Below are 16,362 nucleotides of genomic sequence, written 5' to 3'. Positions count from 1 at the left end.
GTGAAGTATCCTGCTTTAGAATTTTCTGCAACGTCGACATAAAGGATATCGGAGCGGTTGCTGTATGTGTTGGTGTAATAGCTCGCTCGAGGCTGCCGCCTACCCTGATGGAGGCTAGCGCTCATATTGCGCGGTAGGGGCTTCTGATATATGAGATCCTGAGTGCGCAGAAAAATCATGTAAGGTGTAGGACTTGTTGGGGTGGGAATGGGTGGATTGAGACGGAGTTGTCGCAGTAGGCATTGTCCTGTTTCCGTGCGACTCAGGCGGACTAATTGGTTGGTGCATTGAGCCTCTATTAATTCGATCGCGGCATTGTGGCTACCACTGGCCAGGAGGCGTTTCGTGCTAACCGTCCGTGGAAGAAGTAGGGCGGAGGTGACAACCGTGCGTATTAGGATGTCTGCCTGTTGTGTTTGGCGCTGAGTGAGTATGTGGTATGGGATCGAGGTGGTATGTAATGCGGCTGATGATTAATGCATTTGTCATAATGAGGGTCTCGTGTTTAGACAGCCTATGATTGCATGCTGCCACCCGCTTGATTAGTGCAGCCACCTGTTTGGTCTGTCTTTGCAAGAGCTGAAGGGTGGGGTAGCATCGAGTGTGTTGCTAATGAGAAGGCCGAGAATGTTCACCTGAGACACAATGTACACTGGATTCCCGTACATGTGCAGTTCAATGGGGGGAGTCACTGGGCAGGGGTTTCAGCTGCAAGAGTCCCGATTTATTTGGAGAGCAACGGAGGCCTGTGTTTGCTAATTGGGTGGTGGTGACGTATATGGCAGATTGCAGGATATCCTGGGCTGTTCCAATGGATCCTCCTGTTGTCCAGAGGGTTATATCATCTGCGTATATGACTGTGTGGACCCCTGGGATAGCAGCAAGGGCATTTGCCAGTGGCGCTAGGGCAATGTTAAAAAGTAAAGGTGTAAGAACCGCCCCTTGTGGGGTTCCCCTGTTAGGCAGGGGGAAAGGCTAAGAGGCGACATCCCCAAGATAGAGTTTTGCCGTGCGTCACTGAAGGAAGGCCAGAACATGTTGCCATATGCAGGTGCCACAGCCGGTGGTGGCTAAAGTCGTCAGGATATGGTCATGGGCTATTGTGTCGAAAGCCTTATGAATATCTAGGACCAGCATGGCTCGCGTAGCGGCTTTTACGGCGCATAGTGTAAAAGAGGGACTCTTTAAGGGCGAGAAGTACGTCTTGTGCCCAGATTTCCGGACGGAAGCGAAATTGCAAGTTGGAGAGGAAGCCTGTTGTTTCTAGGAACAGTTGCAGGCGATTGAGAATAACGTGCTCGAAGAGCTTGCCGACACAGCTCGTTAAGGAGATGGGGCGCAAATTTTGAAGGGTGACGGGTTTGCGACGTGGAGACGGCCACTACGGCACCTTCTTTCTTTCAGGCCCTCCTTTATCTCTTCGCTTACGGCGCGCAGTTCGGGTGTCCAGCGAGGTATGTGAGAAAGTTACTGCATGCGTGATTTCCTTTCCTCAAAAATCAATTTTAATTAATAACTGGACGACCCACTCCAGCTGTAGCCAACACAGTACTGTGCCCATGTGTTTTAATTCCTGTAAAATGAACTAATCACGCGCACAACCTGGACACATTTCTTATTGTGCAAATAGCTTGTACATATTACTTCTCCCCCTATCCTCACTTCCTGTCCCCTCACTTCTTTCATTTCATATCTCCATTCTGCCTGCTATCCTTTATTTCCGCTGCCCCAGCTCAGGTGCTTCAGTATCGATGGCAGATAGTGGTGGTGGTAGTGGTTTTTTTATTAAAATAATACTAAGAAGGAAAGAAAAAAATTTGCTAGCCCCGGCATCTGCCATCGATACTGAAGCACATGAGCTGGGGCAGCGGAAATGAAGGATAGCAGGCAGAATGGAGAAATGAAATGAAAGAGGTGAGGGGACAGGAAGAGAGGATATGGGGGAGAAGTAATATACACAAACTATTTACACAATAAGAAATGTGTCCAGATTGTGCGCGTGATTAGTTCATTTTAGAGGAGTTAAAACACACGCGCAGAGCACTGTGTTGGCTACAACTGGAGTGGGGCGTCCAGTTATTAATCGTTCAAGGTAGAACTTGCGGAGCGTTCGGTCGCTGCGTGTAACTACCTGAGGGAGAACAGACGGGACGTCAAGTCCGTGTGTTCGAGGAATGCACAGAGGCTCACCAAAGTTCGCTCACGAGTGCGCGCACTGCCCTGCGGCCACAATAGCGCCTTGATGGAGTCTGGTAGTATGCCCTGCGCCCTATAGGCCGCGAGCATATCGCGACGAGCATCGGCGAACGTGGCACAGTGAAGGAGCAGGTGTTCTAGTGTTTCCACTGCACAACATCCGTCACATACATCACTCGTCGCGATTCCGTAACGCACCCGTCGTTCCCCGGGCCACATGCAGCCAATGCGGATCGGAGGATCATTTCACGTTGTGACCGTGTAAGTGCGTGACAGCCGGTGATGCTGTCGATGCGCTCCCCTCCTGCGATGCGGGGGTCGGGGTGCTGCTTTCGGAGATGGTTGTGGATGGCCGCACGCACGTCCTCCAGCGCAAGGGGCAGATCGCTGGCAGGTAGTTGGTGTGCAGCGGTCGCGAGGTTGTCAGCTTCGTTGCCGGCGATGCCGCAGTGACCGGGCACCCACTGTGCACGCACGGCACATCCTCTCTGCGCGAGGCGCTCGATGCGCGAGCGAATTTCCCGCACTAGTGGGGTACCGCGGCCGTTAGATTACAGGCGGCTGAGGGCGGCGCGGGAGTCGCACAGCAAAGCACTCCTGGGCGGCGTAGGGCAGAGGGTGAGGAGCAGGTCCAGCCCGAGCCGGATCCCCATCAACTCCGCCGTGGTGGAGGAGCCGAGGAAGGTTGCATGTTGCTGGCTGGGCAGTCGGAGGGTGGGGATGGTAGCCGCCGCTGCAAGGGAGCAGCTGTCGCGGGCCACGATGGCAGATGCCGGGGCTAGCAAAAATGTTTTCCTTCCTTTTTACTATTATTTTAATAAAAAAAACACTACATTTTCTATCGCTGCGACGCATCGCTTAATCGCTGAGCCCCTTGAATATGAGGTAGGCATCCATCCATCCTTAATGCCAGTCATTTGTCACTGTCGCTCTCGCGAACTAGCTTGCAGCTTTTTTTTCTTCGTGCACTGCCGTCGCGGGTCTCACTGTGATGCCTTCACATGGAAGTGTGGTAGGCCATACCAGTGTCATAAGCGTCTCAGCGCTCCTGCGCACCTCCAAAAGCAAACTGACTGACCTCAACAGACAAAAGAAGCGACGCCAAAGTGACTACTACTTTCGTCGCATGTTCCTAAAGTCTCTCATCAAAGAGGCAAATGAGGTGCAGAGGGCGCAACCAACCGCGCTCATAAAAGGTGATTGAACTGCCCAACGACTTTCCGGGCCCACGGATGGCGGCGTTCCTTCCGCTACTTTACAAGCACCACGCGAGACGTCGACCTCTTCAGATCTGCAACGACGTTGAAAGCGTTCCGGCTGGCCCATTCATATCCGCATCCGCCGAGGATGCGCGCTCGTCAACTGTTGGAGCCTGTATTTGTGCGCCAATGTGCGTTGAGTCGGCCAAGAGCACAACGGAGCCTTTGATGCGAGCGGCTTTGGTCCCCAGCGATCAGCGCGAGGATCTACTGGCCGACTCCCCTCGTTCAATATTCTTGCCATCTTAAGGCTGTAGATCTGCCTGACAACATATCTCCGCGGTTGCAGAGAGCGAAATCGTTTTGGGCTGCAGCGAAGAAACTGGCTCCCCGGAGGACAACGTTGTCGGCGGTCTCCACAGCTTCAGGCTCGTCTCGCCGCTGCTCCACGAACAGGACTTCGTTAACGCGAACCTCTGTTTGTGAGTACTGATAATTAATCAGGCGTCCTCGCTTAATCAGCGTTTCTCTCTCGTATCTGTGCTCCGTCGACGGCGCTGAGCTGGCCTAGTTGCTACAATGTGCTATGCCAAAATGCGCTGCCAGACCGGTCACTGCAGCCACCGCGTTGCATGGTTCGTTTCATATCTCTGTGTACCGTGTAATGGCTGTTTTTAGACGGGCGCTCGACTGCCGAAGCCCAGCCGGTTGCCGTTGGTTCTTTGTGGCCATTGAGATGTGCTTTCGCCTACGGTGTGAAATAGCGTACGGCGCATGCGCACGCTGTTCCATTTGCCTCTTTTGTACTCCCACTGCATTCCGCAGCGTCAGGACGTTGCCTGTGCACTCATCGCAGCTTTAGTTGTGCTTCAAGGAACTACTGGAAAATACCGCGCAGTGAAAGTGTTGAGCGTAAAAGAATGTGTATGAGAGACCCAGGGATTCATGAGCAACCGAATCGGCGGTTAAGCTCGTTGCATTACTCCCGAGACGCCTTCGAAGTTTGACCACAAGCCGTGGTTAAACAGAAAAAAAACTAATTTTTGAAGGAAAGGAAATGGCGCAGTAATTGTCTCGCATGCAGGTTGGGGAGGTTTTTACCGGGGCCGTTAACCTCCTTTGAGGCCAGTGAAGTTTCCGATGCTGTGCGTGTTTGCCCCGTCTGGGTTGGGGAAAACGAATGCCCACTGTGTTTCTTTTTTTCTGACCTCTGTACAACGGCAGAGAAGGGGTGATTCACAGTCGCTACACAGCGCGATAGGGGGACTCCGACCGCGGAGGAGTTCGAGAACACGTGGAAGGTCAAACCCCTCCAGCAGGGTGTGCGTCGAGTCGCATCTCACTGCACACCTTCTTGCGGCCAGGCCGGCGCACGTGCGCGGTGAATAGCCACCATGATCATCATCGCGTGTCTTTTGTCCCATATCTGCGGCGCAGCCGCTCAATGCGTAGGGTGTCTATGACGGCACTCGTTGACAGCTTGACGCGCGGTCAACAAGACATTGCCAAGCCAGCTGCACGCATGAAGAATGACCGGCCACTGACACGCGTCAACATCAGCTCACATGCACAGAGAAGGGACACCCGAGAGACGCGCTGTGTATGAGAGTTGGTATCTTTCTGACTACTGTGCATGAAGACAGTTTGTGAGTGAGGGTACGGAATAGATGGGCCTCGGAGATGGCATTTCTTCGGAACTGGGTTTTCCCGAAGTTGAAACGACCCGCACCTTAGGAAAGCGAGAATGTTCGCGGAGCTCGCGAGAGGAAGGAAGAATCCTCTGAAATCCCGATGGTGGAAAGTGCACATATCTGTGCACTCTTCGTCGAGATGAGTTTTCTTTCCGCAATCATTGATTGGCGCTTTTTTCTTTTCCCAATCGTTAATTGGTGATGTTTTTCTTCCCCCCTTGATTTATTGGGTGGACGTTTGTGGAGCTGCCTTATTTGTTACCTTTTCTTCTTGTTTGTATCTTACTTTATTATTTGTTAACAAAAAGTTAACCTCTCCAGAAGTGTCCTTGATCAACGTGCCTGGGCAGTATCGAATATACACGACAGCAATTAAGCATCCTTTTTACCATCATTATCAACGTTATTTCCCTGTATAAGATCGAGAGGAAAATCAACTGGCGCAGTCGATGCACGCTATGCTGCGTCTTTCCATTCGAAGCATCTGACAGAGTGGGAAGGTCAAGTCGGTGGACACGCCACAAAGCTGTAAGTCCTGTGAGGGAATTGTGTGTGCCCTCTTTAAATGGGGAGCCTATGGAGGTTAAAGGCGCGATTATTCTTTCGTTCCGGCGACGGTGGCGGCGCCACGCGGCCTCTTCCTTAAGCGGCGAGCCGGTGATCGGTCTCGCGGCGCGTGCAATAGCAGTGGTTTCGAGCCAAAGTTACGCGTCAAAAATGAGCATATTCTGTTATTCTACAATCTTCGGACATTCCAATTAGCAAACATGTTGTTTCTGCCAACACGTAAAGAGTTCAAAAAGCAGTGATTAAGTTCATTCTGCAGGTTGCTAACGTGTTACAGCCCATTGACCAGTATGTTAATCAGCGACGTACGCTGTTGACGCCACGACACCGTGTCGTCAATGCATTCCTATTCGGAGTTTTGTTCATGCTACCAGCGTACCGTATTACAGCTGCATGAAAGCAGTGCAGACTATAAACACTTAGCTGATGTGCAGTATATTGGTTATATTTTAAGGCGGACGTTTGCAGCAAACAGATTTTTCATCACGCTTCAGTTCATTCTGGTCTAGATTAAAGACGGCTTTCTGGCCACGACGTGATTGCTAAAGAGTCATATGAATGGCAAGAACTTCACAACTGTACCAGCATTCCTTGGATGTAATGCGTAAAGTGGATGAATAATTGGAAACGCTTCTGGGCAACTGTCGTCTGCTCAGTCGATCACAGCGTTTTCCCCCGCTAGTCAAAAACACATTATGAGCACTAATTTCGACTGTAGTATAAATATCGAATGGCCCGATGGCTGCCGCTTCTAGCAACAACTACATTGCCTCTTTTATTACCGCATATGTGAACAACGTACGCTGCAGACGGACTATAATCGGATACGATTAAATCGACAGGAAAGCTCCGCCCACGTTCAGGAACATTGAACAGAATTCCTCCGTGAGAAAATATAGACCCCTGGTGAAACTTTTCTGTTTACGTAAACAAGCGGACAATCACGCGTCGAAATTGTAGGCTCAAGGATTATGACGTTTCTGGTTTGCTTGATGCAGTCCAACTATAAAAATTTGATTTTGATCACTGTTGTAATTGATAAATGTTGTAATATCACGCTGCAGACCATGGTCAGTGTTACCAACTGCTGATTTCTTTTTTCAGTTGTGTCCTTAGAAGATCAGCACGTAATAAATTCACATACCGTATTTACGCGAGTAAGGGCCGCACTCATGTAGGCGCGATATATAGCGTCAGACTGTCTGGGTCATTAAAGTATAGTTTATTAGCGCTTTCGGGTGAGTGCCGAAACAACAAGAAAGTGAACGCGCAAAAAATTACACTTTAAAGTGTTTGTTGCACTTCATCATGCTGAGTTCGCAAGTTTCAACTCCGACGGGGTTTTTGCGCGCGCGGCACTTGCGAACTAGCGATTCCATGCTCATATCGATAAAAAAATTTTTTCAGCCTCTAATGCAGCCAGAGACAAGCATAGGATCTTATTAATAACCTAGAATCATTTTCTGCTGCTTATCTACAGTCTAAAAATCACACCAAAGGTGCCACAACGTCAAGAAGCCGCTATGGCATCGGCGCCATCACCGCCTCGTCCGCCATGTCGCACTGCCGCCGCGCCACCTATAGGAGCTGGAATGACCGAATTCCGCCACCGCGTGTCCAGGAAGGTCAAAGCACCTGCCCGGGCATTTCACGAGCAGAGTTCGCGGTCTTCGTTACTCAGTTCGAGGAACGGCCTTTGTTCCCCCTTGGTCCTCTCTGACAAGACGGCTGGCGGGCGCCCCTTGTCAAGTCAAGAAAAAAAAAAAAGGGGGGGGGGGCGGGGGCAATCCGCTCAGTGGCTTCCCTGTGTCACATGGAGAGAAAGACATGAATGCGAGGACCATTGCCGCCCCGACGCAATGTTACTAGCACAGCTTGTTCTAGTAACGTTGGCGCCGACGAGGTTGCTGACACCCGCAACCGCAGGTGCATGGCACCACCGTCGTCGGCGTGCCGGCGCCAAGGCAAGAAAACGATGGGGGCATGTCAGGACCCCGGTACCTCGACAATAACCACGAATTATACTGGTATAACTACCAACTTGTAGAACGTGGAATTGTGTGAAATAAGAGAGGCGCTAACACGGTGAACGTACAAAATAGGAGAGTATACGTGACGCATCGAAGACGAAAAAGCTTTCCAGTTCTAGGTCAAAAATCACATCCCGCCTTGTGAGAGCCCGAAAACCGACGTTCAGGAAGATGTGCACAGGTTTTTTTATTGGGGAAGGGGGGCGGTGACCGCCCCATCCGCAACCCCCTCCCCTCCTTAGGACCGCAACTGATGTTGAATTCCAATGGCAGATAATAATAATTGGTTCTGGGGGAAAGGAAATGGCGCAGTATCTGTCTCATATATCGTTGGACACCTGAACCGCACCGTAAGGGAAGGGATAAAGGAGGGAATGAAAGAAGAAAGGAAGATGATGTGCCGTAGTGGAGGGCTCCGGAATAATTTCGACCACCTGGGGATCTTTAACGCGCACTGACAACGCACAGCACACAGGCGCCTTAGCGTTTTTCCTCCATAAAAACGCAACCGCCGCGGTCGGGTTCGAACCCGGGAACTCCGGATCAGTAGTCGAGCGCCCTAACCACTGAGCCACCGCGGCGGGGCACCGATGGCAGATCCAGATCAAGTTTTTCTGCTCTGTTGGGAGCAATCGTATTCCAATGGCAAAATGGGAGTGCGAGTTGTCTGTTCCAATGGCAGATCGGGATCAGACGTCGATCCCGGATCGCTCCGTGGAGCAGCGATATTTGCTCCGCCGAAATCGGCAGATTTGACCGGAACCCCGCGCGACGTTTTACTTTCCCGCGTCTGCTTCCGGTCATGACAGGCTGCATCGTTCCTGTCATCGCTACGCGGTGATCCGGGCAACGTACAAGCAGTATTTGTCTTTTTTTTTTTTAAATTGAATCCTCCCAAATGTAATTATTTTTCGTTTTGTTCGTGTCCGCACAAGTTAAAACAAAAAATTTTCCTAACAGGTCGTCAATTCCACCGCGGTCAATTCTTTGTGACCGCTTTTTAGACCAAAATTGTTGACTTGTTTGAACCTCCCGCGCTTTCTGACGTCAGATGATGCGTACTCTCTAAGCCTAGCAGCTCTGTAAATAAGCAAGCAATCTGAAAATTTGGCGCGTTTCAACACTGGAATTTAGTGGTGCGGGCATCGTCACACAAAGCGAAAGCTTCGTGCGCCTTTTGTTTGCCGTGAACGCGAGAGACAGAGTGGCGACAAGGACAAATCGCTGGTGAAGCGAGAGGCCGCGCTTCGATGGGCGCCGCCATGTTGCCTGAACTTGGAGCTATTCTTGCGCTGAAGTGCCCCCGCGGGAGCGCATGCATTCCATTGGCAAAATCGGAGGGAGTGATCTCCGCCTGAACTAAGCGCAACGTTTGTGATCCGGCGGAGCGCTCTCGATCTGCCATTGGAATTCAACATGAGATGAAATGCTGGAGGCCCTTGTACTGTGCGATGTCACTTCACGTTAAAGAACCCCAGGAGGTCAAAATCATCCGGAGTCCTCCGGGCGTGAGCCGCCTTGGGAAGTTAGACATAGTAACCCGAAGCAAACTAAATCGCCGACAGGAGAGGCGGTTACCTCAGCGCTTTCCGGCCACCCAGTCTTCTTTCGAAAACCAGTGGTGGTGCCACTATAAGGCCTCCCGCCCAGACCACTGAACAAAAAATCGAAAAAGGGGAAAAATGCGATGCTCCGGTAAAGGAGAATAGAAAAGACGCTGTTTGTGGGAGCTATTACCTACAGATATCTGCAATATAAGTCTGCGCACAGATCGCACTACTGTGCCTAATCGAGTGGCACTTCAGAAGCCCACGGCTGGGCGTAGCCAGAGGCTGGTGAAGTGTAACGCTCGGGCAGGCAAGAGCGCTCTGTAGCACGCTGGTAAGTCGCATGGCTGGCGACAGCTGTCAAGGCGACAAATGTTACGACTAGGCATGCACGCCGTAGAATAGGTGTTTAGATGCGAAAGCATCACTAGTTCCATTACGAGAAAAGCCGACAGCTTCTGCGTGCGTGTATACTCGCAGATGGTACAGAAAGCCGCAGCGATAGCAAGAAAAATAAAATAGCGTCACTAAGCGCCGTATGACACACACAGAAATCCGGGCAATACCATAAACGTATGCACGCTTACGTACGTAAACGCAGGCACATTCCCTTTTTTAATTCAGGGTATGCAAACAGTCTCACAACGAAACGCCCAGCCTAGTGGCGCCACCTGCTAGTGAGTACGGGAACTAGTATTGTCAACACAGCCTAGTAGCGGCAGAATCGTCACTCCAAATAAAGCAAATTTATCACCTCTACTTTTGCTTATTGTTGAGGTGAGACGAAGCGATATACCGGTGTCAGATTTATGGCCAGTGAACGCGCTGAAAAAAGCCGCAACAACGACGAATTCATTCCGAGGCGAGGGGTCCTGCATCCAAGGGCGCCGCCATGCTTTTCACCGCGGCGGCGGCGAATGCGAAAAATTTGGGTCCAGCCCGATCGCCCTCGCCGCGCCGCTTTCCGCCTCGCTCGGCGTCAAAAGCGGCCGAATCCGCATCGCTCGCCGGATTTTTGGACAAGTGCGAACGGGCCCTAAATATATTGCTCGGCCTCAGTTTTCTCTCATCTACTGACGAAAGCATATTACCTCCAGAATGCTTGAAAACGAGTGAAGAAAGCCTTGTATCTGCTGGAGAATATGACGCCAGGTGGCACATTAAAGACTGCGGCTATAGGGTGCCTCGATGCGCGCCCGCTCTCCGCTGAGGGTGGAGCCACTCTTTGAAGGGGTCGCCGCCGCCAAAACCGGTTCTCGGGAGGCGCCGCTGCCATTTTCTTGCATTCCGCTCCCGCGTCCCGTCGACTGCCCACGCTAGACACGGAAAGCGGCATTCTTCACAGTCTTTTTGCAGAATGCCTGGGTGCTGCGTTCCCCAGTGCACTAACAGCGCTAAAAATGGCTGGAGAATGTTTTCGTTTCCTAGAGACAAAAAACGACGTCTTCTATGGACTGTGAAAGTGAAGCGGGACAAGTGGCAGCCGACGAACTACTCTTGCATATGCAGCGTAAGTACCCGACTTCTCAGCAGTGCTAAATTTATTTCGAGGCTCGTGTCAGCTTGTCTTTGAGTCTGTTTCTGATGACCATATTTACGATTTCGTGTTCCTGTCGGAGGCGTCATGTCATGCTTTTGCAGGTTTCTGATATTTGATCGCTGCAAACGGTCGTAGTCTCTTAGAGCTTGGGGGGGCGATATGGAACCTCTGGCGCATTTACGTTTCCGTTCATTTCACGTGGCAATAAGGCTCAGCCTTCTAAAATTATTACGATCTTTGTCAGCCACGAATCTTGAGCAGCAGTGCATCACGCTTACTTCACAAAAAGCCCTCGCTGCCCGCTTAATTTTGGCAGGCGCATACCTGTATAGCAGTATGAAAAGGGAATCCCGGAGTGCAGAATAGCATGGGACGCGTTTTAGGCTTGTGTTTGTCCACATTGCATCAAATTCAGATCTTTTATACTTTTGTTCAGTGCGAAAATTGTTATTCATGACATTTATTCTAGCTTATATGTCATGGAAGTAGCGCATGGAAATAAAAAAAAACGGAGTAGTGTGAAGTACATCTCTATTTTGTAAATGTGTGCGGATGTGAGCCCATATGCGTGCCGGCGTGCGTTTGTTTGATTTTCTTGATTTATCGTAATTTAATCTTATTTTTCGGGGAATAAGGCATTTATATTAGCAAAAAAAATTTTTCATGCAGGCTCACTTTGAAGAATCATGTTTTGAGCAAAACCGGGCAGATGGATGGAAAAAGCTGAAACCTAATGCTGTACCAACGGTTTTCTCATTCAGGGGTAGGTATTTCCCGTTTGATTCGCTGCCTGATTCTGTATAAGTGCATACATTCGTTACTAAAAAAAGTGGTGGCATTTGAGCCGCTTGCCCGGTATGGGTCACTTATTTCGCCTTTAACAGGTTATGTGTGCATGCATGCATGTCTTCTCGCACGCTCATCAAGAAGCCTCCCACTTATTCAATTCTACTGTCGATCGGCTCACGCAGCAGCCTTCATCTCAAACGCCCACTTAACCCATTCTTACTTGAAAAGGCAGAATCGGTCGCCTTCTCTAATTAATACAAATGGAATTAACCAAGACGGCATTGTAATTAATACAGGGAGCGGGGAACAAGTGAAGTACTTATGTGCACCTTTTGGCCCCTACCCTTAGAATTTTTTGTGCAAAACTAAAGACTGAAAAATAAAATGCCGAGACGCTGGTCATGCCTTGTTTTCGCTTTGCTCTTTATCTTGATTTTCCATATCCCGTGATTCCCGCATTTTTCCTTTACATAGTGCTCAGTTTGATCATTGGTTTGTACATCCTCCTGCTTCCAGTTGCTCCAAGGAACCGAAAGCCACCTAGAGACAGAACGCAGCTTGTGCCCATATCCGCCAATGAAGAGGTGAACAACCCCGCTGAAGGACTTCACATCGCATCAGAGGCAGATTTGCTCCCCGATTCAACCGAAATGGTGTCCCGAGATACGTCATCGGTCAATCTCCAAGTCGACAGCTTAGATGTAGAATCTTCGAACGTCGGAAGTCCAAGCTCGACAGATGAAACACCTACAGCTAGTGGGACACAAACGGATTGTGCTGAGTTGAGAAAGCAGTTGGTAGACATGGAAAGGAAATACGCCACGCTTCAAGAACATCACACAATTGCTAACAAGACAATCCAAAAGCTCAAAAAGCAAGTTCAAAAGCATGAAAGCATGGCTGATAATTTCGCAAAAAATACACGGTTCTTGAATGCAGACCAAATTTCCGCTATTTCTAAAAATAGCACTCAGGGTCACACGTGGTCTGCGGAGACGGTTAAGCAAGGGTTGCAAATTAAGTTTGCTTGCGGAACGACAGGATATGAGACATTGAGGAAGTTGGGTTACCCTCTTCCGTCCAGCAGGACGTTGGCACGGAGGATCCAGGGACTGAGGTTCCTTCCAGGCATTCTTCAAGAAGTTTTTGATGTCATGAAGTGCAAGACTGACACAATGGAAAACGTGGAAAAAGGCTGTGTGCTGTTTCTAGACGAGATGGAAATTGCTACAGCATTTGAACTGGATCGAGGTGAAGACGTTCTCCTTGGAAGTATAACACTTCCTTCGAAGCCAGAGGAGCCCGCCAATCACGCTTTGGTGTTCATGCTGGGAGGAATCAATCAGCGGTGGAAGCAGGTCATCGGCTATGAATTCACTGGCCAACACGTGGAAGGTGCCGTGCTTAAAGACTATGTACTCGACATCATTCGGCGCTGTGGCCAGATTTCCCTCAGAGTCCGTGCTGTCACATGTGACATGGGATCAGCAAATCGAGCGATGTGGCGAGAATTAGGATTTTCAAGCCACAGAAATTCTACCACAGTGTGCTCAATACCGCATCCATGCTTGGACGGGAAAGAGCTTTTTTTCACTGCTGATGCAGCACATGTGTTGAAGAACCTACGAGGGCAACTTTTAAGCTCGAAAGTGTTTGCACTGAGCGATGCCACCGTGCTCGACAACAACCTCCCGTCACCAAACGTGAAACTGGAGCACGTCCAGGCAGTGGTGGACTACGACGCAGAGAGGGAACTTAAAGTAGCCCCTGCCCTATCGGAAGTTCATGTCAGCTCCGGCCACTTTACAAAAATGAAGGTAGGAGTAGCTCTTCAATTCTTCAGAGAGGCGGCACCGGCTATCCGATTTTTGGTGAAAGAAGGGCTGCTTGACCCATCTGCCGAAACGACAGCATGGTTCTTCGATCTGGTGTCAAAGTGGTATGCCCTGATGTCATCACGCCATCCCACTTTAGCTTTAAGCCACCGAAATATGGAGAAATATTACGCTGCTCTGAAAACCTTGCGCCTTGCAGCAGAAACTATACAAGGGATGAATATGGGCGCCACCTCTCAGTGGAAACCATCCCAAGCTGGGCTGCTTATTTCCACGACAGTTGTCCTTCGCCTCCAAGAAGTTTTTCTGGGAAATGAACGCTACGAGTTTTTCTTAACAAGCAGGCTACTTCAAGACTGCCTCGAAAATCTTTTTTCAGTAGTACGCCTAAGGAAGCCAGTGCCGACGGCATATGATTTAAAATGTGCTCTGAGGCTTGTTAGTGTGAGCCAATTTCTACACACGCCACGAACAACAAGCTATGAGCTTGATGATCGAGAGTACCTCGTCGATCTCCTTTCTCAAGCAAAGAAGCAGCACTCAGAAAATTTGCCTGAAGAAATAGATGACTCTGAGATTTTGTTCATCGAAGAACTGACGTCAACGGAATGTTCCATTTTGTACTACCTGGGAGGGTTCATCCTGAAAAGCGTCTTAAAGTCTGTGTCTTGCTCCCAGTGCAAAGATGCTCTCATCGGAACAGCTTGTAATGAATATGCCTCTTTGACAATTCTGAAGGAGTATGTGAGGGATGGAGGAAACTTGATTTATCCTAGCAGTGAAGTGATGCGCACTCTCAAGAACTACGAGGAGTACTTCACAGGCGCTGCCGCGTGGTGCACTAACAAAATACACACGATGAAGTCCCCGCTGAAATCGCTCACTGAATACTTTGCAAAGATAGACCGACCATGCCTGAACACATGTGCAGATCACAAGGAAGCAATAGGAAAAATGCTGATAGCCGCCTACACAAGACTGCGGCTACGTATACATCTACGTCAGTACCCAGCCACACGTGCTGGTGGTCACGGAAGTAAAACTTGTGCTGGTGTTTCTCTTCCTTGAAGACGCTGTAATAAGTGTGAACTTTTCGTGTGCATGCACATAAGCGTGAGAAAAATTAAAGCGTAAGACACACAAGTTGCATTACGCTTGCATTGAATCGTCTTTTGTAATCATTTTGTAGATATTGTACTTGTGCATTAAGGCATTAAATGATTGTTCTTGCGTGCGCCTAGGTTTTTATGTTTTGACTGCAAAATGTTTTTGCCACCATTGCATAATAGTGTAAGTTAACGTAAGTATGTCATGCGTTCGTACTTGAATATGCAGCTGTTCACTTGGCGCACTTCACCCTCTTTCCGCTATATCCACAAGTAAGCGCAATAATAGCAACTCCGTGGCGCCGGTATTCCAACGACGACGATCAGCTGCCCGCCGTGATCACCTATAGCAAAACAAAGAAAGATATCCGCTATACTTTCGCTAATCGTCTCGAAATAGCGAATGCATCACCGAATCTTTACTCTTACTTTTCATCTAAACTATAAAATGAATGATTTTCAAAAGTAAAGTCAAATTCAAGCTCCCAATGCAAGCGGGGCCACCTCTATCTAGGCGCGCCACGCAGCAAACGAGCGTCTCGCGACCAGCGGAAGCAAGAAAATGGCGGTCGCGCTAGCAGACGACGCGGTTGTCCTCACCCTAAGCGGAGAGCGGGCGCGCATCGAGGCACCCTATGCGGCTATCGTACACTGCGCCTCCTCCCACTCCCCAAGAAAAAAAAATGAGGAAAAAAAGAAAGAGCTGGCCGCCTATCGAGCACATGCCTCTTTCACATAACATGCATAGAAACTTGTAAACTCTTCTGAGAAGAGCTAGGACAGTTTACATGGGTGTGCAAGCACATAAAAAGATACGACGGTACGTACCTTGGCTCAAGATTTGCGACGCTGACAGCAATAGACTTGATGACATTCCGTTGCAAAAGGGTGTCAACCCCGTAACCTCAGCTGAGTCGACTCTGCAGCGCCTGCTTCACTCTTTTGCGATTGTTTGACGCAACTACAGTGCGCAGTACACATAGATGAAGCAGCGAATACAGTCTGGTGCTGTGTCTCGTTTACTTCGCCCACCTCAGTTGCGCTTCAGGTACCGCAGTTCCGTACACACTTGATTTTAGCAAGTTTTGTTATCCGAGATTCGAAAGCGTCCATTTTCTGGTCGCTGTTTAGGCTGCTGTTGCTTCCACCGCCGTGTGCTGCACTGGTGACGCCGTCTTCCTCGCAACCTTGCTGCCTCCCCCATCTCTCTCAGCCACTGAAGCAAAGAACGCACGAACAAACCGCGGCAGCTGGCGGTCGGTCGGAAACAACTCGAGCGCGGGCCGCGTGCCCAAAAGCGCAGCGATGGGTCACTTTGGGTTGGCTAAGGCGGTTTTTTTTGGCTGTTCCGGTGTTCTGCCGCGATTCGGTCAGGACGGTGCCGTCTTCTTGTATGCGACAGTGCGGATGCCTCTTCGACAGCTTGATTCCCTTCTTGCTGATGCCTGTGAGGAGCACTTTCAGAAGGTAAACATCACTCGGACGCGGCCCTTGCTTTTCCTTGTTATCGGTCCACTTGCTTATCGAGAGCCACAGAAACTTGCTAATCGTGGTGCTGGAAGGAGTTTCACCGCTGGCGGTCGTCATGTCACTGCGGCTGGCTCAACATGCCAGGCGGCAAGCAAGTTCGAGTACCACCATTCTCCCTCGGTCGCGGCTCCCGATTGGTGAAGGAAGGACTTCCGCAGCGATCAGTCACCTTGGGTTGGCTGAGGCGATTTTTTCTTGCCTGTTCCGGCGTTCTGCCGCGATTTGGTCACGACGGTGCCGTCTTCTTGTATGCGGCAGTGCGGATGTCTCTTCGACAGCTTCATCCCCTTCTTGCTGATACCTGTGAGGAGAACTTTCCGAAGGTAAAAATC

The sequence above is a fragment of the Amblyomma americanum genome, chromosome 2 (assembly GCF_052857255.1).
Source record: "Amblyomma americanum isolate KBUSLIRL-KWMA chromosome 2, ASM5285725v1, whole genome shotgun sequence".
NCBI lineage: Eukaryota > Metazoa > Arthropoda > Arachnida > Ixodida > Ixodidae > Amblyomma > Amblyomma americanum.
This window is presented reverse-complemented; position numbering follows the sequence as displayed.